At 36.0% G+C, this 26090-nt stretch overlaps 1 pseudogene; it reads left to right on the forward strand.

Annotated features, from left to right (window-relative positions):
* Positions 1-22693: 22693 nt before the first annotated feature.
* LOC149570423 (chaperone protein ClpB1-like) overlaps positions 22694-26090 on the forward strand; it is a 103809-nt pseudogene continuing 100412 nt past the window's right edge.

Genomic DNA, 26090 nt, shown 5'->3' on the forward strand with positions numbered 1-26090 from the left:
GTATATATAATGTCTCCATATAGATCCAAAGCTTATTAAAAAAATAAATATATCCTAAGCTGAGAAACATATTTTCCCCCTATTTTGACACTGATGTCAAAATAAATCATCACATAGAAAAATACTTACTTTTAAAATAATCTAATGTGGTCAAAAAAATCCTCATGATTCTTCAGTATGATCTCCAAGGTATTGTCCTAGTTGGACCTAATCAACTCTATACTATGCTTCTCAACTCTAAGTTTAGCTACAACATCAATCATATGATTAGTTATGGAAAGACTCGTGACAACTACAAAAACCTTGGAATCTTTAGTATGATTTTTCATAACCTCTAGAGGAGATAATAGTAGTGCTTGAATCTTATTTATCTCAGTTTTTAGATTTCTCTCCTCCTATAATAAATCATGTAGGAGTCTTGTAAGAAATCTCACTCGCTTATAGTGTAGGGATGATGTGCTTGGATATGTTTTTAGTTCATTTACATTTTCCTTCATGTCCTCATTGATCTTTTTCAATTTATTCTTGACATATTTTATGATAGAAGGAATATCACATAATTTTTGAAATAATAATATAATACTTTGAACAATACTCTCTAATTCAATAGCATGAGTGGATAAATCTATGTTGTGGTTTCACAATGCATGCCCCATTTCACCTAGAAATGGGGACCCACTACTTTCTTTTTTTAGTTCCTTAGGTCCCTAGGCTAGGGTTTGAGTCTTTTCTAGGGTTTTTTCCTAATGTCTTTGGTCAAATCTGGGTCCTGGTTTGAAAATGTAGATTCTAGAAATCATCATTTGAGGGGATAAGTCATTTTTTGCAAAAAAAATGGTACATCTAATTCACCTCCTCGGGTGCGTTAGTGTGCCAAAACATTTGAGGAAAGCACTTCCTCTTTGAAGTGCACAACAATTTAGCTATGCACCTCAAAAAGGTGGGTTGGGTCGCATGTCTATAAAACCTAGGACCCCCCTACCCCTCTTCAGTTGTCATTTTCTCCTCATTGCTCTAGTCTCTCACACTAGTGTAGCTTTGGTAGGTGTGCTACTATGCCTCCACCCTACATACACACAAAAAAAAAAATCAACTTTCAACACCTAAAAGGTGCCTAGTTGCACACCTTTTTTCTTTCTTAAAAAATCTATTAAAAAAAAAAATTTAAATGAATAAACACCTTGTAAAGGTGTGCAGCAACAAAACTATCTAGGTGCACTGTTGCACACTATATAATAAGAATAGTCATCCTTAGATGAATTAGGGTGTGCACTTGGTGCACCCCAAAAGGTGTGCCAAATGTGCACCATTTATGAACTTATCTTTTAATCAAGGTGCACATTTGGTGTACCTTAGAGGTGTGCTAGATGTGCACCCTAATTTTTTTCAAGGTAGGCACACCTAGTGCACCTCCAAGAGTGTCCTTTTTTGCCTTCTAGGATTTGGTTTTTTGGGTTTTTTGTGTCATTTTTAGGGTTTTTTTTAAATTAATTTTTCTTTGACTCTAGACTAATAGATGTCATTTTTGTGTGGACTGAATGGCTTCTTCATCATCCTCCCTTTCTATAAGGATGGTCCCAAAACTAGTGGTTTTCAAGTTTCAAGGTGTTCTAGGAAAGTCATGCTTCCAAGATGATTATTCATAGATCTAGGATACCAAACTCAGTCATACATACTAGAACACATTCTTGGTATTATGCAACAAGCCTAGGAGAGGTCCCCTTCAATATCCACTTTGATTCAATTAGGACTGGTCAATGTTGTATCACATACAATATCAATACACTCCTCAAAGCCGATCATGACATTGGCAGAAAACTATGCCTCTAACGAAAGGGTTGTGAAGAGTATAAGTGGAGAGATTGTGTTGGATCTTTGACCTAAGAACATAGAGAAGGTGTTCCATTTTCCAAGATTAGATCAGCTCATTAGATTAACCTATCACCAAGTAGAAAGATGGTATAGGGAACATGTAAAGGAAGCATATGAAATCATCTAGTCTTCATACCTCATTGAGAAGGCTCCTCTAGAATGTAAAGTAGGCAAAGTGGACATGATGAGAGGTTACATGAAAGAAGATATTGGATATTCTATAATAATCTTGAGTATATTCATGGGGTTTCTAGCATCAGGACACCTAAATATATGGATGATGCACTTTATTGAGACTATCAAGACAATGAATATGCCAATTGATTGGGCCTCCATTCTTAGTGAGAACTTGGATGAATAGTTAGTGACAATTAAGAATAACCATAAGTTTTACATGACATCATATTTGGTGTACCTATTAGCTGCAAGGGTGACATATTATCTAGAACTCTTCAAAAAGGGAAACATGCAAAATGAAAATGCATGACCATATATAGTATATCCCCATTTGGTGAAGAAAAAGCTTCCCAAGCATAGCAAGGAATACAAGATAGTGAATGATGCTTTTATATTTGCAATTATCTAGTTCGTTGGAGGGGATTATGCAGAGAGGATGTTAGAGGAGGCAGTGGAAAAGATTTTAGAAGTTGGAGCCTACTACATCCAATACCAAACATTCACCTATTTGAGGGTAGTGGGTATGGCGATCAATCCCAAGAAGCTCCTTGGGTATCCAAGTGAATGATTTATACTACACTTGACAACTCTTATCTACCTACGATAAGGTATGGAAGTAGCATAAAATGTTACAATGCAAGGAAGAAGAATCCCCAAAGGATATGTCCTAGCCCCTAGCAATGTAACTACACAACAGAAACACAATAGCAAGAAGCAACAATACAAGATCTGATACCAAATTACAATAATTTGTTCATAAAATATAACTGATTACATGCAATATGCCTGGTTGTAAGGCCTTATGGGTTAGGGCCAAATACAAATAGTAATTAAAAAATTAGTTCTACAAGATCTAACAAGATCCAACTTAAAAAACCAATCTTAGCTAGTCTAGATACACAACTGGATAAAAACACCAAGAAGAATCCACACTTGTACCCTCAGGTCCACCAAGAGATCCTTTAGTTCCTAAGCCGCAGCTCTAGCTCTTCAAATTCACATCTATCCTTCACTCCATCCCAACTAAATGACTAAAAGACTCCATAAGACCCCTAATTATACAAATCTAAGCCACAAGTCAGCCTAGCAATTATAAATTAAATAAAACTTAACATTAAATGTTTGAAGAGCCACAATTCAGCCTACAATAGCAATTAAATGTCTAGAAATTGATATCTGAGAAAAAACATGATATCTCATAGCTCTGATTGAGTTAGAATTCATGCTTAAAATGAAAGGTATAATTTTAGGTCCTCTACAACCCCTTAAAGGTGCAAAGGCTGATTCAAGAAGAATAAGTGTGCATCCATCCAAAAGTTAAGCACAGAAAATTGTCACACAAAACTACCAAAAATCGATACTCCAAGAGCATTTCCATATCTCCCAACTTATAAAGAATTAAAACTTGTGCCATTAACCAAAGATAGTAATCTATAACCTCTTAAATAATTGAATAGAAAATCCTCTCATTCATTTTTCAAAATTAGTTACAAAGTCTGAAATAGGAACCTAGAAACTAGAAAAATGCAATTCCAACAACAAGGTAAAAACAGTTCAAACTTCAAAAAATCCATCCAATCTATATGGAATCATGAGGAATGGTTCCCAAATGTGTCTCCAAAACATCCCTAACCATGAAATCATAACTCCTCTAAAATCCAATCTTGATGCTCCTCAAGTCTTAACCAAAGTTCCCCCAAACATGTAGGATTAAAACCAAGCCTAGAATGCTCCTACATCATAAAATAACATGGGTATGGCCTATTACTATAGGACCATTTAGTGTGGTCCAAAGATAGAATATTACATATTTTGAGCCTAAATGGTATTAGTATCCCTTGGAGGAATATAACTCTCCTCGACCTTACTTTGATAACATTGGAAGCGTGAAATATTTAGCTTGTAAGACATTCCAACATGAAGATGCAGTTGAGGACCTCTAGATGAACACAGTAGATGAATACGATGTCTATATAAGGGATTATTGTAGGATGAATCTCTATATAGAAAGAAATTCCTTGAAGATAAAGGTTCCTTCAAAGGTTATGTAATAGGATACTAAGAATCTCCTTGATCCAGTGTTCAATAGGGACAAGATTGGTGATCGACTTATTATGAATGCTAAGATTGATAAGGAAGAAAAATCAAACATTAATCACAGGGCCAGACATTTTATCAAGCTAACCAAGGATTGGATTAAGAGACCTTTCAAATTGGATCCAATTCCTTAAGAAATAGTCTTCCATGCTATAGCCCACCCAACAATAGGTCAAGGAGCTAAGGAAATAGTGCCCACTTTTATAGCTCAATCCCCAGTGAGGCTAGAAATTGTGCACCAACTTGATAGAGAAGTTGGACATTATAGGGCTCTAAAAGGTAATGGAAAGAGGAAGAGAATTTCTCCCCAAAAAGTCAAGCCAAAAGAGGAACCAACTCAAGCACTGCCACAAACCTAGGGCAGAAAATGTACAAGGGTTAGAAAATGTTGAAGCTACACAAACCCAGGACAATCCTTAAGTGCCACCAACTAAACAAGGGCAAGGAGAAGCTGAAATAGAAGTGCAAAAAGTGCCTCCACCATAGCAAGAGGTACAAGCCTCCCCATTCACTCCTAAGAGGAGAAAGATCAAGACTTCTATTGATCTGATATTTACAAAATAAAACTTTCCTATTTCTAGGTATAAAAATTAGATTAATTTATGTTTTACACACTAGGGTTTTGGTTTTCTATTTTTTGCAATTTTTTTAAAAAATTATGAGAAACCTTATTAAACCCTAAGCTTTATGCCCAAGTCTTGTTCCTTTTAAATTTTAATCGGGCACGAAGCTGTTTTTGAATTTTGAATATTCCTTGGGCACCCATTTAAATTACCATTTTTCCAGTGCTTGTTATCAAAGTTGTTTGTGCCATTTGATCTCTATAAGATCTACAGTGGTCATTATGTTACATTTAGGAAGTGTGAGGTTTCTAACCCATGCAACATAGCAACTACCATGAATCAGAATGGAGGTGTCGTAAAGTTGAGAGTCAGCATTGAAAATCTTGATTTTTTCAAAGTTTTGGTGACATGATTAATGTCAAAGTTGTTAGTATCAGAGAAGGGACCACTTGGAACAAGTCAAAATCAGCATCACCAAAGTTTTATTTTTCTAGTGGGACGCTATGTCACAACTGGAAAGTCCTTACACCCTGCCGATAGTGACATAGTGCCTTATCGGAGAATTAAAAAGAATGGTAGATTTTTGAAAAAGATGGTGACCGTAAAGTTTTTAGGTGATAATATGGTTGTGTGCTTTTATTACCTTGTCAGAGGCATTGATTATGGTAATCATGATTAAAAAATGGATATCTTCTTGGCACTAAATTTTCAATAGTATTTAAGAGGTCACTATGTCATGACCAAGAAAATAAGGAATCCTTTTGGTAGCGACATAGCACCTTGGTAGGAAATGGGTTTGCAGCAGCAATTTAAAAATGTGGGTCCCAACAATCCTTTCATAAAAAATGAGCCATATAATAGCCTTGACATGGTGGCATCTTGTAAAGAAACATGTGTGTGCCAAAACTTTCAAAAATACAGGAGGTTTCTATGTCATTACAAGAAAGTTCTTGCACCTTATTGGTAGTGACATAGTGCCTAACCTAAAAATATGGAACACAACAGGGCCCAATCCTATGATATCACAAAAGGGATTAAAATATTGAATTATTGGCCAACTTGTCAAAACATTTCCATGTCATATGTGACATGGACCCACACTCAAAAGGAAAGGGTAGATAGAAATTTGTGATTGTCAGATTGAAGATGAATCAACGATTGTCACCAAGTCACTATGGAGAGTTGCTCATTTTTTAGGGGTAGCAACATAGCGACCAAAGAGAGTAAATGAGGGACCCACCATAGTTGCATTGAACCATGAATCAAATGCACATCATTAGATTGAAATGAAATCAATGTTGTTGCTATGTCGCATAGACGAAATGCTCACTTTTTATGCATAGTGATGTAGCGACTTGGCGACATGTGTCCTCTAGAACTAGTGGATCTAGTTTATATTGCTAGTGATGAAGGAAAAGCACATGTTGAGGAATTTCATTGGATTGACTTCTAGCGTGGTGAGTGGAAAACAAGTCATTCCTATTTTCACACCTGGATTGTTGGATTTTTTAGGATCAATGATGCAAGTTTGAAGCTAGAAGGTGGTGCCACTTTGTTTCCCTTGTAGTTCATTAATGAGGAGTGAAAGCTTTCTCATGCGAGTAGAAAATAGAGTACATATAAAAATATTTTCCATTTCCATCTTACGCGAACAAATTTTTAGGCCTCCAAAGAAGAAGTCATTAAGAATTTGTGCTAGGCTTGATCAAAACATGAAACAATTTCCCTTTCTTCACAAAACATCAAAGAATCATAGAGAAGAATAGGTAGAAAATCAAGTAAGTTCTTGTGCTCCATACTCTTCAAAGTAATCTAGTCTTCTATAAATTGTATTTAGTATGCCTCCGAAGAAGGTTTTCTTTGGACAAGAAGACTATTAGGCTAGGAATATCCATGATGACCTTCTTGAATTACTACATAAATCCACAAATGAAACTGTCAAAGTGAAAAAGTTAATCTCATTAAACCCTACACTTAAAATTGTAGATGGGTTATACGATAAGGGGAATTGGGTTAGGGATGCCAAAACTCTCAAATTGGGCTTTCTTTGTTTAAAAAATGGTTTTCAAAGAGGAATTTATTTTCCCCTCATGCAAATATCTAGAACTTTGATTTGGGAAAGCTAGTGGTTCCTAGTGTCTTTATGGATTATGACCTCTTAGAGGCTGGTGCAAAAAGTTATGAATTAGCAATTAGAGTAGTGATAAGAATTCATGGCAAGATTCTGATCAAAATCAACCCTGAGGAAATTTGAGAGGTATTTTTTCTAGAGCCACTGATAGAATATCATGTACCCATTGACCTACAAGAGTTAGAAAAAGAATATTTATCAAAGAAGGATGCAATTAGGCAGGATGCACTGAGGGCACATATAGACAAAATTGGAACATTGGTAGCAATCACAGCATCCTCTAGGGAACCTTTCAAAAAGGGGTATTTCAATATTCGAGCTGTGGAGGCATACAGGACTCTACGTAGAGTTTTTGGTGAAGATGAATAGGTTGTTATGCCCATAAGTTTTATGTATATGATCACTTAGATTTCTTCTTTTGGTTTTGATGTTATTTTTTATTTTTCCTCCAATTTAGCAAAATAAATTCATATAGGCCTGGTGGGGATTGCAAAAGGTAAGGTAGATAAAAATTTTGGTCATTATTCTTTACTAATGCATATGTTTTTGTTCAAAGGAGTAGCATATTTCAATAAGGAAATGAAGTTGAATAGAGAACAAGATGAAGAAGCACTACCAGTCTAGTTATGGAGTGCAAATATGACATGGGATGTGGAAAAAGCTAGTTTTGTCAGATTTGGTAGGTACTTTGCTTTAAAATTGAGGTGCTTTTTATTGAGTGACAATCCTAGAGTGCCTAAGGCACTGATAAGTCTTATCAGGCCTAATGAGACCAAAATTTGCCTTTATTTTATGATGTCTAAAGTACTTTGTTAATAATCTATTAAAACATATGTGGACCTATATTTATTGACTATGATAAACCTATGGGGTAGAAACTATGCCATCTTTTGCTAAATATTATATATAGTATGCAGTATTTCATATAGTTATCAAAATGTGCATTCTTATATTTGAATTTAATTTGATAAATGTTTATTTGCAAACATGTTTTGTGTTATAACTAACCTATTAATGAAGATTGAAAGATGATTGGAGGAATTCAAAAGCTAAGCGTCAACAACATTTAAGGAGAAGAGAACACCAAGGAGCAACCGCGGTGAAGGAAGTTGTAACGGTTCCAGAAGACATGACACTGAGTAAGGAGGAGCTATGAAGACTTATTACCTTCTCTGCATTTACTCTATGGCAAGTGGATGTTCAAACTTTATTATTCCTTCTTTAAGCTGTTATTCCTTCTTCCTACCTTCAGTTGTTATCTTCCTATTTTCTCTCTTGCAGATTTTAAGCTAGGTCATTTACTTTTCTATTACAGAATAAATGGTGATTTCCTATATATATATATAGGAATTGACCCAAGTGTGTTAAGTTTTAGAATCAGTTAGAAGAAATATTGTCTGAGAACATACTGTTAACTTTTACAGTTGTGTTTTTACAGTTCTATGTTATGTAATGAATTTCTAAATTGAATGAAATAGTTTTTGGCTTTCATATTGTGTTAATAGTTTAGAGAAGCTGACTAAGGGGGCTCAATTGGAAGGTGGATTAGATTAAGATAGAATAGATTAATTTCCAAGTATTCATAGCATCTTAGTTAGAAGTTGTGAGTTCCTTCCTATAGCATCACACTTTGTGAATGTTCCTACAGCATATGTGAGAATAGTTTTAGTGGATGAGCCAAGTTGGAATATTTGTTATCTTTTCATTGTATTTCCAGTATTCTTAGAGTTAATTGTGTTAGTTTCCTACAGCAATAGTGTAAGTTCTTTGCCTTGCATTTTTACTTTCCTGCAACATAAGCTTAGTGACTCATTAAGAGACCTAGTGCACATACTGTGCCGACCATTTCAAGTATACGTCCCTGGGTTGATAAGATTAAATGCACCTCATAGTGGGAGAAATGCTCCTTAGTTTGAATATATTAGTCCTAAGCAAGGCCTAGTGCAAGACTATGATACACCTATTGTGAGGTGGGTCATTTTTTGGTGTTGTTTCTAGGGATGGTGTCAAGCTAGGAGCATTTTTTGAGTCATAGTTCCTAGATAGAGTTTTTTTTAGAAATCTCTAAGTTTGAAGTTCCTTTCACCAGTGTGAAAAGTTTAATTGCATGCATCAAAGAGGAAGACAACGAGATGAATATGGCAAATTTATTCCATGAGGATCTATTAATTTGAATAAAGAAGTTGAAGAAGAAGAAGTTGAGTTACCTTTCAAAGATGCAAGCCCAATTTTTCCTACAGTATCAAGAACTAAACCAATAGATATATCTGGTCTTCAACCCTTCATTGAAGTATTGACCAGTTTTCTTGATAACACTACTTTGAATCCACTAGTTGTTAATCATCTAGTACCTAATGTCCCTTTTTAGCAGCAACCTCATAATCTGATACCTCTAATCATGGCACAACCTACTTTTCCATTTCGTCTTCCAAGTCTTGTAACCAATGCTAATCTTAAGAACATACCTCCCACTGCTCTTCCAAAGTTCTATAGCCTTGCAACTAAAGACCCTAATACTATCTTATTTGAATTTGATGTCCTATTTCATAGTTTTGACTACAACACTGATGCCCCTAAGCTTAAGTTGTTTCTAGCAACATTGAAAGAATTAACTTTATGATGGTTCATGTGCTTAGGAGCCAATGTAGTAGGATGTTGGGATGAAATGTAAGCTCTATTTCTAGATAAATATAAAGAATATTGCAAAGCCTTTGGTTCAAGAGGGGATGATATCTTTAGGATATCATAGAAGGAAGAAGAAACATTGGAAGACTATGTTTTGCAATTCTTATATGCACTGCAAAAGAACCGTCAACATACATTGTCTGAAGATTCAGAAAAGCTAGTCTTTCTGAGAGGTGTGAATGATGACTATTTAGAAGCATTGGACCTGATGGCTAGTGGTGACATATATCAATCTTCTTGGGATGATCTCAAGTAGATCTATCAAACCAATTCAAGGTCAACAATGAAGAAAGGCCGAGGACCTCATTTTAAAGTCACCCAAGGCATTTTGAAGCTTGAGATATCTAACCTATTGTCAGATTTCAAATAAGATATCATCAATGATGTTACTACACATCTAGATACAATGACTACAAAGAAGAAACAAGTAGAAGCTTAATTACAACTAGCTAAGTACCATCCTCATTGCTAGAAGCAAAAGAAGGATTGCCAATGTCAAGTGGTCGCAAGCATGGAGAACCAACATCTTCCAACTGAGTATGTCAAGATAGATGGAGATGATGAGCAAGTATTCATTGTTTCTCAATTTTAACCATGGGCCCAACATCAAGGTATGCCTCAGGACCCCTTGCAAAGTTCAAATTCATATGGTAATCAATGGAAAAACTTTAATTTCCAAGGTCCTCCACAAAATCAATCCAATTGGAACAATGTTGGGCAAAACAACCCACAACAATCCCAATGGCCTCAGAATTCCCATCTACCCTAGCCTAATCAATGGAGTTACCAATGGCCATAGAACCAATAGAACTACTGGTAAAACTAGAAAAACTAATGGCAACCACCCCAAGGGAATTGGCAGTCTACGAACCAATGGAAGGGATCTCAACAATGGCCAAACCAAAATATTGGTGCTCCACAATTACCACCTCCAGTTCAACAACCTACTTTAATGCCACCAACTAAAAATCTTGGACCTCAAAAACAAACAAAATTACTAGTACAACCTCAGCCAAATTTGAACAGCCAACAACCACAGTAGCCCATGTATGGTGCTAATGCTCAACAGTATCCTGCTTACACCCTGAATGTTGTTGATATGCATATGAGATCTAGTACAACTCTATCAGCACCTAAACTACCTCTTATAACTGAAATACCAGATTCTCTTGTAGTATCATAACCTTCAGTTGCTAAACCTATTGACTCACCTAATGTCACCATGTCAACCCTAGCTCAACCAGCAGTAGAACCTCCTTTTCTAAAAAACTAATACAAAAGAAACCTGGACAAACTAAGGAACAGTCTTTTGACATTTTTTATCAGTTGAAAAATATACATGTCCAAATACCATTGTTTCAAGCTATTAAGGACATTCCAATCTATGGAAAAGCTATTAGGGAAGCCTGCTTGAAGAAACCTACAAGGAAGAAGAAGGACCCCACCACAGTCCATGTTGTGGGACAATTGGCTAACATCATGCTAGGAAAAGTGATTACACCAAAATATTCTGATCCAAGAAGTCTAGTGGTGAATGTCAGTATAAATGGTCAGTTTGTTAAAAATGCTTTAATAGACCTCAGAGATGCTATAAATTTTATGACCAAAGATACCATGAAGAAGTTAAAAATAGAAGTACTAAGGGCTACACCAATAGTTATGTAGCTTGCAGATAGTTCTACTATCACCCTTGATGGGATGATAGAAAACATAGTTGTAACCTTAGATTCTCTGGAGTATCCTGCAGACTTCATGATTTTGTCCCCTAAGGTTAATCTATTTGGATATCCTATCATCTTAGGTAGACCATGGTTAGCCATAGCTGATGTAAATATAAGTTGTAGATTAGGGAATATGACTATATCAAATGGCCAAGCAACAAAGCAATTTGATTTATATCCTCCAGCCCAACCATTAGCAGATTTGAGCACATCTGTTTGGCTAGATTTAGGAGATGAAGAAGAAGAGTTCAATTCTATAGTACAACTAATGATGTTGCATAGACAGTCTTTTCTAAAATTGCAACAGGAAGATTCAGTACTTCAGAGTATCCTCACTAATACCTGTGTGGTAGAAAAAGATGTATCTGAAAGTTCAGTGTTAGAATTGATCACATATGAGGAATGTGATAAGAATTGCACTTTTCTCAAAGAACCTAAAATTCTTTATCCACTTTTACCTTTTGAATTAGGGGCAAGTCTGATTTTTGAAGCCATTATGATAGATTCCACTACTACTGTCGAATTGACTAAAGATCATAATCTCCATGTTAATCCTAGGTTAACACCCACACAGATGGAACAATTAAAATAATTTCTTCAAAGGAATGAAAAGGCCTTTGCATGGGATTATAGTGATATGAAGGGGTTAATTCCTATATTATGCACTCATAAGATATACATCAATGAAGGTTGTCTACCACTTTGTCAACCCCAAAGAAGGATAAATCCAAGCCTTAGAGAAATAGTTAAAATTGAATTGCAGAAACTGCTTGATGTTGGTTTCATTTATCCTATATCTGATAGTAGATGGGTGTCACCCCTAGTTATAGTACCTAAAAAGGGAGGAAAATGGAGAATCTGTGTAGATTATAGAGAATTGAACAAGGCTACTAAAAAGGATCACTTTCCTTTACCATTCATAGACCAAGTTTTGGACACATTAGCTGGAACGAAGTATTTCTCTTTTCTAGATGGGTATAGTGGTTATAACCAAATCAGTATTGCTCCTAAAGATCAAGATAAAACCACATTTACCATTTGGTCTATGGAATGCTCTTGCAACATTTCAAAGAGCAGTTATTAGTATTTTTGCTAATATATCACATCATTGTATGGAAATCTACATGGATGACTTTGCAACATTTGGAGTCACTTTTGAAGAAGCAATGGTGACTCTTGAAAAGGTTTTGGTAAGATGTCAAGAACATAATCTGGCACTTAATAGTGAAAAGTGTTTCATGCTCATGCAGGAGGCCGTAGTACTTGGTCATTTCATATTCACTGTAGGAATACAAGTGGATCTAGCTAAGATAGGGGTAATTCAAACATTGCCTATACCTACAAAATCAAAAGATGTGAGAACCTTTCTAGGTCATGTTGGATATTATAGACATTTCATAAAAGATTTCAGCAAAATAGCTAGTCCTTTGTATAAATTACTCACAAAAGAAGCTGAATTTAATTGGACATCTAAATGTGATTAAGTCTTCATGTAGCTTAAGAAACTTCTAACCACAACCCCAGTCTTACAAGACCCTAATTGGAATTCACCTTTTCACATATATGTAGATGCCTCTGATTATGCCATAACTGTAGTCTTAGCACAACAATCCCAAAATCTTGAAAATGCCATCTATTATATCAGTAAGAGCCTTCATGGTCTAGAGCTAAATTACACTGTGACTAAAAAAGAATTTTTAGTAGTAGTTTATGCTCTCAACAAATTTTGGCATTACATAACTAGCTATTCCATATTTGTTCATACTAATCATGTATCAATTAAATATCTCATGAATAAGCCTACTATAACAGGTAGGTTAGCAAGATGGTTACTATTGTTGCAAGAATTTGATATAACTATTGTTGATAAGCCTAGAAAAGCCAATGTTGTAGCTGGTTATTTATCAAGAATCCATCATGATGATACTGACACTACTTTTGTTGATGATGCATTTCTGGATGAGCATTTGTTTCATATTTCTATTCAAACTCCATGGTATGTAGACATTTCTAACTACATTGCAGCCAATAAAATACCAGCACATTTTTCTTATAAGGAAAAGAAGCTGCTTGTAGAGAAAAGTTTTTGTTTCTACTGGATAGATAATCTCTTATTTTACACTGGACCTGATCAAGTTATGAGAAGATGTGTGAGAGAAGATGAGACATATGACATCCTACATGCATGTCATAATGAACCATGTGGAGGACACTTTGCAGCAAAAAGAATAGCTTTCAAAATCCTGACAACTAGTTATTATTGGCCTATACTTCATAAGGATGTAGTCAACTATACAAGGAAGTGTGACCAGTGTCAAAGGATGGGCCAACCAACTAGAATGGATGAAATGCCTCTTAATCCTTAGATAACATTAGCACAATTTGACAAATGGAGAATGGACTTCATTGGTCCAATTGATCCTCCATCTAACAGGAAGTCCTATATTCTAGTGTGCACTGATTACCTAACAAAATGAGTTAAAGTTAAGGCTATGAAGCATGCCTGTGATGAAAAAGTTGTTGAATTCTTGTATGAAGAGATTTTTACTCCCTATGGTGTACCCAAAGAGCTAGTCACTGATCAAGGTGCACAATTCACCTCTAATCTAATCTCAGAATTGATGAAATAGTATAACATTAGGCACCAAAAATCTAGTCCTTATCATCCACAAGCTAATGGACAAGCAAAGGTTACAAACTGGGAGCTGGAAATTATACTAACAAAAATAATCCATTTGCACCATCGGGATTAGACCAGCATATTACAAGAAGTTGTTTGAGCTTACAGAAAAACCTAGAAGACTACTATGGGATTCACACCATTTGAGCTCATCTATGGAAAAGTGGCCATGCTTCCAATGAATTTGAACATAAAACTCTAAGGACAGCCTTAGCATTAGATATTGAACTTCGTATAGCACAAATAGAACATCTTGTGCATCTTAACTCTTTGGATGAGATGTGCAAAGTTTCTTTGGAATATACTAAACTGATGCAAAAAAAAAGGAAAAACTGGCATGATTCTCATATTATCAGTAAACAATTTCAAGTTGGTGATTAGGCATTATTATATTATTCTTGATTCAATGATATGCCAAAGAAGTTGCAAACAAGATGGCTAGGACCATATGAAATTAGTCATGTCTTTGATAATGGAACTATTCAACTAACCACCATTGATCTAGTACCTTTCAAATTGTTAGTCAATGGTCACAGACTCAAGTTATACAAATGTCTACAAACAAAAGTGAATTTCCTACAGTAGTTCCAATAGTTGGATTCAAATACAACTCAAGTAACTCTTCCTATAGCTGAAGGTGTCAACCTTCTGACTGTTGTTCTTCAACATTAGTTCTTTTGTGTGCATGCTCATAATAATGACTTTATGTTCACATAAAGTTCATTTTTCTGTTCACTTTTTCTTTCCATCTCATCTCTTTACCTTCCACCCATCCACCTCATCTCATTTCTTTAACTTCCATCCACCCACTTTCCACAGCATCAAATTTTCCATGTTTTCAATAAAATTTTGTGAAATGTTGATGGATGTTGTCACTGATATTATTTCTGCCACCTCTTGGCACATGCGACAATCAAATTGACAGGTACAACATTTTCAAATTATATTTCATTTATAGTCCACAAATTTTGGTAATTATATTTAATACTGCATAATCTATATGATGGTGGTGTTATGTCAGTCCCTTACTCGTACTAAGTCTGACAAGTGAGGACACTTGTCTAAATTTAGTAGGGGGTAGGGAAGGTTATGATATCCAAAGGCATGTCTATTTATTTGTGATGATTTTAAAATCTTCGCATAAGTATTGCCATAAGTATGCAAAGTGAGGTGTTGTACTCCCTATTTTTGAATGATTTTTTGTGTCAAGCTGTGATGTGACCTATGTTTAAATTTTTTTCATTATCTGAACCCTATTTATGGATGATTCTCACACAAATATATGATTTACCTTCATTAAAAACTTAATTATTGTGCATAACAATTTGTTATGACAATTAATTGCTTCCTAAAACAAAGAAGTGTGAGGAGTCTGAAGAATAATGCAATAGTTTGAAGCTTGAATCCAAAAAGGGGGGAAATAGAGGAAGTGTTAAGGAAATGGGTGGGCAGTGGCAAAGGAGAGAGCCAGTAGAGCACACTGTGTTACTCTCAGACATAAAAGCTATAAGAAGGTTCAATGCATGTGAATGGCTAGGGTATTTCTTGAGTTTAACCACATATGATGAAGAGACGGCTGCAAAATTTACAAGGACATTTGACAAGGGAGAGGCTTCTATTTGGGGTGTAATAGTAGTTGCAACAGAGAAGCATATTGCTGAGGTAACTAGGTTACCCGCAATGGGAGAACACTACCCTAGCACGCATGGTGTTAGGTCAGCAAGAGCCTAATTTACCAGGCTGCCCGATCCTCAATTGGATGTCACAAAGCAACGATGCAAGAGAATGTCATTGCCACCACCATACAATGAATTAGCCATGCACATAATCAGGTATTTTACATGCAAATGCAGATTTTCATACCTACATGCACATCATTTCAAGTTACTTAGTTGTGTAAGGCATAATCTTGCTATGAATATTCCAAATTTCTTGTATAATATGCTTTGCATTAGTGTGGAGAAACTCAGAAAGGAAAAGAGAATTCTATTACTCATCATGCTTTAATTAAGTTGTTAATAGATTCATCACTTAGGGATGTATCCCCCTTAATGTGGGATGAATTTGTGCAACTTAAAACCCTGCAACCCCAAGCTGGCCCTAGTGAATAGCATAGTGAGGAAAATGTAGATCCCACTAGTGAGCCTACCAAACAAAACATTCAAGAGGTTGAAACTACAAGGACTCAAGGAAATGAACAAGAAACTACCCCTGATCAATAAAATGTGCCTCCACCTATACAAGAAGTTCCTAAACTTGCTACCAACAAAGTTAAGAGAAAATGAAAATTGCCAGAAGAAATTTTTGTTTAGCAAAACTGAGCCCTACAATTGTAAAACAAAAGAGAACAAAGAAGGGTTTTGCAGTAATTGCTCCTGCAATAGAAACACCCAAAGGGAAAAGTAGGCTAAAGGTTGTAGCATAGGAAGAAACCCCTGTAAGGAGAAGCCCTAGAATGAGAAGGCAAGTTTCTAAGGATCCTATTCTGTCTAAAACATCCACTAGGGAATCCCTTGTTCAAATTTTTTCTGATCATTCTCCCCCTCATCCTTAGATTACAAGCACTTCTAATAATCCTACTGAAGAATGTAGGGAAGAAAATAAAGAAAATCTAGATGATACCCCAGTAGACTTACTAGGCACCTCTAGCTATAGGGATGAGATAGTTCCTGAATATGTTGATCCAAATTAACACTGCCCTAGTTACACATAGATCAACATGGATCACTGGTTTAATAGAACATCTATGGTAGGAACAAAGGAAGAGGAAAAGGGATCATGAAGAAGACCACAATGCTATCACACTATAGAAACTCCTCTTTCAATTGTATGGATAGTATTTGTTTGCTGAGGCATTGTAGAAAGAAGAAAAGAAAAAGATGAATAAGATTATAGTAACTCAAAATGAGGAAATTGCAAAATTAAAGGAACAGCTAGAAAGCCAAAAATAGTGCATAGACCATGCTCTTAAGCTAGTTGACCAGGCCCTTGCTTGTAGGCCAACACCTAGAGTTTATGTTATCTATTTGAAAGAGCCATTTCTTTTGTTTCAATTAATATTAACCCTCAAGAATGTGAATGTAGAGTTTAAATTAGCACAAGAATTGTATGGACTATATCATACTTTGCCACCATGGCAGCAGAACTTATTCTGTGAATTATATGTTCATAATTTTGTTATTCCTTTGGAGACTGAATGGAATCCCTTGCTTTACATAGGAGATATACATCTAAAAGCCCTTATGTCATGGATGTCCAATGAAGAAAATTATGATAGGTAGTTGAATAACTACAGGGATTAGGAAAGAATAGAACCTTTACCTTTAAGAGTAGAAAGTAGTAAGTCGGATGAAATGCTTAGGGATTGGTTCACATTGACCTATGGAAAGAGGAATCTAGAAGTGAGGGAGAAGATCTTTGCTACCAGAACTAAGGTTTATGTTGACTATGAAAATTTTCCCTACTTTGCATTTCAGAGAGCCATGACCAATGCTAGGAGTAGGTGGGCCAGACTACCTGAATCTCTTAAGAAGTCAAAACCACATAGCCCTATTAACTTGGAAGTAGCACTTAATAGAGTTCACAAAATTTTTAGAATTAGGGAAGCAGCCTAGACCAGAGTTGTGGTGTCCCTTAACAATGTAGCCTCCAATTTTCTTTTGGCCCCTATATGACATTAATGTTGATAGACTTGACAAATTGCAGGAAGATCATAGGAGTGAAGTGTGGGAGAGAACCAGAGGATTTTACTACACTTTTAAGAGCAATAGGAAGGGAAGAATAGAAATTGGAGAGTTTGGGTCACTTACAAAGAAGTACAATTCTTGAGGAAAAGTATTAGTTTGGCAGGGGGCAGATGATGAGACAAAAATTTGTCTTTATTTTATGATGTTTAAAGTACTTTGTTAATACTCTGTTAAAACATTTGTGGACCTATGTTTACCGAACCCATGATAAACCTATAGGGTAGAAAGTACACCATCTTTTGCTAATATTATATATAGTATGCAGTATTTCATATAGTTATCAAAACATGTGTGCTCTTATATTTGAATTTAATTTGATTAATGTTTATTTGCAAACGTGTTTTGTGTTATAACTAACCTGTTAATGAAGACTGAAAGATGATTCGAGGAATTCAAAAGTTAAGTGCCAACAACATTTAAGGAGAAGAGAACACCAAGGAGCAACCACGATGAAGGAAGTTGTAATGGTTCCAAAAGACATAGCAGCGAGTAAGGAGGAGCTATGAAGACTTATTACCTTCTTTGCATTTACTCTATGGTGAGTGGATGTTCAGACTATTATTCCCACCTTAAGCCATTATTCCTTCTTCTCGCCTTCAGTTGTTATCTTCCTATTTTCTCTCTTGCAGATTTTAAGCTAGGTCATTTACTTTTCTGTTACAAAATAAATGGTGATTTCCTATATATATAGGAATCAACCCAAGTGTGTTAAGTTTTAGAATCAGTTAGAAGAAATATTTTCTGAGAACTAACTATTAACTTTTACAGTTGTGTTTTTACAGTTCTGTGTTATGTAATGAATTTCTAAATTGAATGAAATAGTTTTCAGCTTTCATATTGTGTTAGTAGTTTAGAGAAGCCGACCAAGGGGGCCCACTTGGAAGGTGGATTAGATTAGGATAGAATAGATTAATTTCCAAGCATTCATAGTCTTAGTGAATAGTTTTTCCCATAAAGTTTGTATATAAAAACAGAGAAAAGAATGTAAACTAACAAATGAATTCCTATCTGATAAGCTTAGGAATTCTCTGCCTAATATTTTTCTCAATGAAAACAAGCTCAGCTACCTTTATTGCAAATGGAGTTTTCAGTTCAAAAGGATTCAACAGAAAGATCTTTGCAAAAGAAACTAACTGTTGAAAGTGCTGAAACAACTTATTTCACTTCATCAATATGAAACAAACTTTAATGCAAAAGAACCACTTAACTTTAATTATCAAAATGATCCACATAATTCAGAATTAAAGCATCAAGCAGGCAATATAAATCCGCTAGTTTCTCACAGCATTTCCTATACTCAGAATCCGCAAACCTAGAATTGATAACAGACACAGCTAAAAGCTTTAACTAGCATTTATAGAAATACTAACTGAAATAAGCAGATAATAGTATCTACTCACAAAACCTTCAACTGAGATTCAAACTATAGAGTTTCAATACGTCTGCATAAATCTAGAGTTGCTATTTCTAAAATTTAAACCAAACCATAAACAAAAATAGTTCTATTTATCGGTCTGCCCGAGAGAATCCCACCCCTAAAACAATACCAATTATTACATTTATAGGCAAAGGGGCTAGACCACAGCCAAAATTACCCCGCCAGGAGTAGATTGTCTTTTTTTACTAAGCTAAAACTAATCTTTAAAAAAAAACCACGAAAAACGGCCAAGAAACTGTAACTAAACAATTTCAAGTGTAACAGCTTGTCTTGATCATGCCGAACTGTCTCCACTAGCCATGTTTCTCGCAGTCTTCCATGTCTTGTAGGCAGCTAAAAAGGCCGAAATAACCGACCGATGTGGCAAGCTGATATAGGCGAATCTCTGTTTCCAAATCTCCTTTATTTTCTTTAGCTCAGCGGCCTTTTCCTCGTGCATCTCTAGGTGTTTTGAGTTGATAATCAACATAGCTTCCGTATGTGCCACGTTGGAGAAATCCTGCCTTACTGGTGTCTTTTTATCCTGCCACTCTTGAAATTTCTTCTGCACTTCCTTGATTATTTCATCCGATTGGGCCACAGATTCATCATCTTTTCCCATAAAATGTTTAGCAAACCATTTTAAATCATTTTGGATGATCTGATGAATAACTTTCAATTCTTGCAGAGCTTCCTTGACTTCAGATATTCCCTGCATTAACGCCTCATTTCTCCATTCAATGCAGTCTTTAATGACATATTGAACTTTCTCATCAAGACCTGCAATTGGACATTCAGCGAGAAACTTTTGCAAACCAAGCTCTTGCACATCTTCCAACCATATGACTATTTTAGACCAATTATTCCTCTCCTTTTCATACACATCGTTGTTTGTTTCCACCTTCTTGGAAATATTCAATATTTCCTTTGATGTCTAGTCTAAATGGCCTATATGTTGGATAGTGTTATGCAAAACATCCAGCACCCATTCACCTGCTATTTTTGCCACAGCCTTGCACTTATGAATATTTTCAAGTGTTTGTTGATTGACCATAAAGGATACGTTGACAATTGCGGACATCTCACTTATAGGCTTGACTTCGGGGTGAAGTATGGCATTGATGTACTGGGCCATGCTCTTGATTGTTTCTTTCATTTCCTGTTTGTCCTGCCTGTCCTTGCATACTCTTTCAGCGATCTTTTTATTAGACACCTCGAAGAATTTCATATCCGTCTCACGGTTTGCCTTTCCAAGGTCAACCTTGGTTATCTGATAATCTTGAGGAGCCACAGAATCGCAAGCACTTCCATCAGGTGGTGTGGCTATTTCTGCTGTCCATCGCCTTGAGGCTTTGTCAAAGTTGATTCTTGACTTTGTCCTTGCTTTCTTCACTTCGGGTGTCTTACCTAGGCATTTACTAACCAGGTCATCAATTGGCATGGAGATGGGAACAATGCTTCTTTTCTTCTCCACAGACGTCTCTAGCCATTTGGGAGTTGCCTGTTCTTTTTTTGCAATGGAGGGACATTTGGCCAAAACAAGGTTACCCTGTTGATTGTTGGCGGTCGCCGCCAAGCTTTGAGACTTTGGTAAATTATCTGCCATGGGTGGGTCTTTCGCCGCTTCGAGGTCCACAATTATGGTGCTCTAGCTTGGAGCAATCCATGCCTTCTTTGTACTCGAGCGATTTATCCTTTTACTTCTCGGGGTTTCCTCTTGAACCTGAAGTTGAAGTGTTTTCTGGGCTACTTCAAGTTCAGCTTCAAGTGGACCTACAACAAATTTAGGAACACTTTGATTAGTTTGTGTTCGAGGATTCTTTTTATCTCTGTTCCTTCAAGGTTTCTTAGAAAAGCTGGGAGTAATTGCCGCCTTCGACTTTATCCATTTGGCAGTTCTGGCTATTACATCCTTGGAATGGGCATACACATCATTTTCTTCTTTTTTCTCCCAGTCAATCTCTGCAATTGGCATGCATTCAACTTGATCCAGGTAAAATTGATCAACTATTTCCTCTGAATCATCATCTTTCAAACCATAAGTATCCAGCTCTATTTTGAACATGATGACCTACTTGATGGTTAAGCGTGACCACAGTCTCTTCCTCACCTCGAATTCATTGTGACAATTTTCCCAGAAGTCGTCTAGCTATGGGGAGTGAAACAGAGCGAATGCATTTTTGACATTGTCTCTAATAAAGCCAATGTAGTCAAAATCCAGTCGAGGAGTGAAAGGTTTAAGACACAAACGGGTCAATGACTTGGTTGACAATAAAGCTTCTTTCACACTAGGGCATCTATAATGCCCGATCATAATTGGGAAGAAAATTGAAGAGGCCTTCTTTGAAATTTGAAAGGATTCAACAAGAGAAGCAAACTGTCTACACATTTCTACTAGCACCATGGAGTCTAAACAGTAGCGAGGCAATTTTAAGGGTTCACCAAGAAATCCACCTATTCTTATATATGTAAATCTGGGAAATTGAATGAAATAACATCCATAAATCTGAACAGCTTGCATGGCTTCCTCTGACATTCTATCATTTTCTCACCCTTGCAGCTCAAATACCAACTTCCCCAAAACGGCATCATTTATTTTCTTAAATTCTTTGCACACCGTGTCATCCTGGAGGTCTTTATAGTATTGATAGATAGGCATGTCATCAACCCAGGGTGTATGCAAAAGATAATCCCAATCTTTGGATGCTGCCAAAATGTAAATTAGATAGGAAGATAGAAAGAAAGGACCACAGTTGGTAACATTAATCAAGCCTTTATGCAGATTCTCGACTACGAGGTCTGACCAATCGATGAACTTGACTCCCTCAACTATCTTCTGAATAAAGAAATACATCCAGGATTCCCAATAGAAAGCATGTTCATTTCCTTTAATTCTATTCAACAGGAAGACAATATCTGCAATCTCCTTGATAAAATGCTCGATTGTCAATGGTTTTGGCAGCCTAGAACCCCCTTCTGCAGGCTTCAAGAGCCAGGACTGAGCAATCTTGGTGTCATAGCTGGTTTTATTTGCTGCATACAGGTGCTCAGCCTCCTTGAATTTCCATGGCTCATAGGGTTCTTTATGAGGAATCCTGAGGGCAAAATTTACACTATTTCTGCTGATTTTAACAACTACTTCCCCCGATGATTTTTTAACACACCCAGAAATAGGTTCGAAATGGCTCGCACACTCAAGGATGCATTCTGGGTATGGGATAGCAGTAGGAAAAGCAACGGCCTCTATCAACCCACTCTTTACTAATCTCTGGTAAATAGGACTTGAAGGTGTGTTTTTAGCTCTCTCTATTACCTCAGATGGGTTTCTATTTACTAAGAATGTGTCCCAAATTTCTGGGAGTGAGCTGAGCAAAGGTGGTTTTTCTAACTTAGGCAACTTTGGATGAAAGAGTGTCATGATTTTTAAAAGAGGCTAAGGCTAGAGGTGGCCCAAAACAAAGCAAATACAATTGAAATGCAAAAGAGAATGAGAAAAAGGCACTTACAATTCAATAGAGACTCATCCTGCAATTCGCCCTTCCTACCCAGTATGCTGAAATTCCTATAAAGAAATTGCAAAGAGTGAGAAAAAGTTTGGAAATCAATGCATTTAAGGCAGGCTTGTGCAGAAGATTACAGAGCAGATTCAGCAAGTAAGGGCAATAATTGCTCATTAATGTGGCATTACCAGGGAAGGACGCCTCGTGTGATTTGATTTATTCATTCCCTCAAATACGCACGTACGCAGCTCAACTAGATAATCATGTCGTAACAATATTAGCCTTTTCAAATTTTTGCCGTAGCTTAAGCACGTACCACCTTAGATATTTCTATTTGTGACTTAGCATGCCTCAGGAAGTGTTGTAATGGGACCCACCTTAGATCTGATTCGGTGACTCAAAACCTGCAAACAACTTATGTTAGTGCATAAAATCGATACTGAACTTGAAGTTGAAGTTTTGGAGGGACACGTTTCAACTTGTACTTCGGCTTGAAAAAGGGAGGCGTGGGGGAAAGAAAGCTGGATTGGGAGATGAAAACTATCACTGACCTGAAGTTGAAGTTGAAATGAACAAAACTTCAAGTTCAACTTCCATGATGAGAATGAGACCATGACAGCAAACTGCGTTAAAACTATGAGTGCTAACACATGGCATCTTAGTTAGAAGTTGTGAGTTCCTTCCTGTAGCATATGTGAGAATAGTTTTAGTGAATGAGCCAAGTTGGAATATTTGTTATCTTTTCATTGTATTTCTAGTATTCATAGAGTTAATTGTGTTAGTTTCCTACAGCAATAGTGTAAGTTCTTTTCCTTGCATTTTTACTCTCCTACAGCATAACTTAGTGACTCATTAAGAGACCTAGTGCACATATTGTGCCGACCATTTTAAGTATATATCCCTGGGTTGATAAGATTAAATGCACCTCATAGTGGGAGAAATACTCCTTAGTTTGAATGTATTATTCCTAAACAAGGCCTAGTGCATAACTATGATACACCTATTATGAGGTGGGTCAAGGCCCATGGATAATCCTATTGATTTGAAAGTATCACATAATTGGGGAGACATTATCCCATACTCTATTTCAATTTTTTTTAGGATTTATGGTTTCAAAGGAACTCATGTATTACCCTACTAGGTGCCATTAAAGGTAGGGGTAGTTTAGCTTTTGTGGTAGCTATGAGGATTGGAGGATATTTTGTGAAAAGAAGAAGAGGGTCAATTTTCCCAACTTGAATTGCAACTCACCAATTTGTAATTACTAAAGGTGGTTGGCTATCCCTTTATAAAATACTAGACTAGTATAAGATGGCTATGTCTCATTCCTAGTTTTGTGACACTGAGAGATTCTATGACTTGGCTTTTAGGCATAGAGCTAAGCTCGATAAAATAAAACATGAGCCATAGTAACCTAAGGAAATAATAAGAAATGAATAGTTCTCCTTACAGAAGCAACAAACTAAGAAAGAAAAGTGGAGATTTTTCTAGAGGGTTTTGGATTTTATCCATTGTTTTGATGAAGATTATAGTCCTCTGGATAATGCCAGCATAGAGGCAGATAGAATCAATAAACTCATGATTACTTTTCCTAAAATAATGGAAATTATGAATGTGAAAAAACATTTTTTATTAATGCTTATCCAGATAAGGCCAAAGAGGTTATGAGGAGATTGGAATTCACTCCTAATATAGGGGTAGGACAATTGATTGTCCAGAAAAGCTCAGGTTATAATGTGATACAAAATAAGAAGGCCACTATGAATAAGGGTAAAAAAATAATAGGATCCACTAGTGTTGTCTTGGAAGAGAGACCTAATGAGCCCTCCCCTAAGAGGTGAAAATTAATAAAAGATCAAGGTCCTCACATTGAGGAGTATTCACCTACACAATCACATTTGTGGATTGAAGAGGAATGACTTATTGTAGATAAAATTGAACAACTAGGGTCTCAAGGAGGAGGTTTTATTACCCAAGTAGAATTAGATGAGGGAAACCCCCAGGAGCCTCCTATGCCAAGTCTAGATTTGGCAATGGCAGATTATAAAAGAAGGGAACTAGACCCTGTGATAGAGAAAGCTAGTCATCAATTTTTGTCAAATGATAGTTTTGTTAAATCTAGAGCCTTCCACCAGTTTGCATGGAGAACAAAGATAGGAAAGTATGAAGAAAGATGCAATAAATTGAAGACTAAGAATCCAAAAATTGAAGATGCAACCATTCAATCCCAAATAAAAGATGAAATGATAAAAGAATTTCAAAGTATAACCCCTGAAGAGGGGAGGCAAATGATGAAAGCATCAAATATTTTCTTGCTACCTAATTGGGATATGGCAGATGCTCTAGTTTTTAATTATGTTTCAAATAAATTGGACCTATAGGACCAAAACAAGAAAGAATTCAAAGGTACTACATTTAGTGAGGACCAAGCTGCTTTGGTCATTTGGTCAATTAGGAAAAGGTCCAGAACAATGTCTTTGCAATCAGATAGTACTAGGATGATTAGCAATATAATTGTCAAAAGGTTATTAGATACCACCCATGTAGAGGTTGCACATATGAATGTTGGAACATCTCATTTAATTCTGGCTACTATAGAGAAATAAGAGAAGGCAATGTTTGAACTACAGAGTAAATATGAGAGATTTTTGGAGGCTTATAATAAAGAAGTTCAAAAAAAATTGAACTTGAAAATAAGGTAATGGGGATGTCTTCCAGACCAAGGATTACATATCCTCACCCACCAGTGGAACCTTTTAAATCCACTCCTCTCATAGAAATGCCAGATACTCTACAAAGGCCACACACAACTAAATATTTTGAAGAAGAAAAGAGGAAACTTTGGGCACTACATGTAGAGCTGAATGTGCAATATGAAGACAAACTAAGAAAGGATCTCATGTATCTAGTTGATAAAATTGAATGGCCATTGTTTTATGATCAATTAACATAAGTAATAAACATGTGAAATGAAATAAAAGCAAGTGATGAGGCCTTGAAACCTATTGTTAATAAGTAGAGTAAGAGGAGAAAGGAAATCACATTCTTGTGCTACTTCGTCATAAGGTCTTCACATGATTACATTGAAATAACTTATGATCTTTCTCATGATCTCATAGAATTTGATGATAAGAGAGTTGAGCTACAAAGAAGAATTGTTAGCTATTTGGATAAGTACAAGAGTAAGAAATTTATTTTATTCCCACTTGCTTTGGATAAGAAAAATAAAGATAAATGGGCTAAAGAATTAGATGATTTATTTTGTTTAAGAATGAATGAAGTCATAAATGAAAGAGGACATGCATGGTGGGCAGCCACAATAGAAGAAATAGTGAAGGCTCAGTTATTCTTTGATTCTTTAAAGAAATATTTTGCTAGTATTGATAAAGAGGTAGAATATGTGATAAAAAAGCAAAGTGATATTCTGTAGTTTAACTATTTAGATGACACTCTCTTTAACAAGTGGATGGTTGTTGTTGCTTTTGATGAGCATTTGGAAGA

The sequence above is a fragment of the Cupressus sempervirens genome, chromosome 3 (genome assembly GCF_028749045.1).
Source record: "Cupressus sempervirens isolate cs-2001-9-10 chromosome 3, ASM2874904v1, whole genome shotgun sequence".
NCBI classification, from domain to species: Eukaryota; Viridiplantae; Streptophyta; class Pinopsida; order Cupressales; family Cupressaceae; genus Cupressus; species Cupressus sempervirens.